Source organism: Propithecus coquereli, unplaced genomic scaffold, assembly GCF_000956105.1.
Source record: "Propithecus coquereli isolate 6110/MARCELLA unplaced genomic scaffold, Pcoq_1.0 Scaffold160, whole genome shotgun sequence".
In the NCBI taxonomy this organism is placed as follows: domain Eukaryota; kingdom Metazoa; phylum Chordata; class Mammalia; order Primates; family Indriidae; genus Propithecus; species Propithecus coquereli.
In genome coordinates this window covers 3,836,793-3,837,778 of record NW_012140525.1, presented here as the reverse complement: position 1 = coordinate 3,837,778, position 986 = coordinate 3,836,793, and positions in this window count along the sequence as shown.

Sequence of the window (986 nt, the reverse complement as noted above, 5' to 3'; positions counted from 1 at the left end):
TTTAATATAAGGCCTGACTTCTCTTCTTGCTCTTCTCAATTCCAAAAAATTTGTTATTTTTCCTAGATTTCAGTTTTTTCATAGGTTTACTAGGGATGATAAAAAAATAATGAGACTTTCCTCACAAAGACATGCTCAGGATCATGAAATGTTATTATGCCCCCTCCTCTTGGTGTATGTAATCAGAGAATTTTTTGAGACACATACTTTAAAATTCTCAGCAGTCAATGATCAGTTATGTTATAGAATTCCTTTAGATGGCATGACTTTTACATATCATGAACTAGGAAATATGTAAGCTACACATGATTGTGAGACACAAAATAGTTAAGAACTTGACTCTTTAAGCTAAAATTGCTGTTATTTGGACTTAGTGGGAAAAGTAGCATAACTGCTCTATGCCTTGGTTGCTTAATTTATAAATTTGAGCCAAAAAATAGTTTTGTTAACTAAGTGATTTAATAAATGCAAAATATTGTAAATAGTTCCTGAGGTATAGTAAGAAGTAAATAAATTCATTTACTATTAATTTGTTATATTACTAAAGGTGTGTGTTCTAACGTTCATGTTGAATGGAGTTGGGATGGCATGCAGAGGGCCGCTCTGCTCCCACTTCAAAGAAAGGCCAGTTTACCAGCTGATGGGAGTGCTATCAACAAACACATTTCAACTATCAGCCCTTTAAGGGACTGCCTTAGATTTAGAGAACCCTGAAATATATGCCCTAATGTGTTTAGTAGACTTCATCTGAATGAAAATCCCAGATATCGTGTACACCTCAATAACATTAAGAATCACTGTGCCACTACCCTGCCGGCACTACTCGGTAAGAGGTTAGTACTTGAAATCTTGTGGACATCAACTTTAGTGGATTGTACCACACCTTCCCAATCCTAAAATGTTAATATAAGCCTAGAGTTGACAGGCAATATCAACAAAATAATATTGCATATTACTCTTTCTACCAAATTGTATTAAGAAGCTAT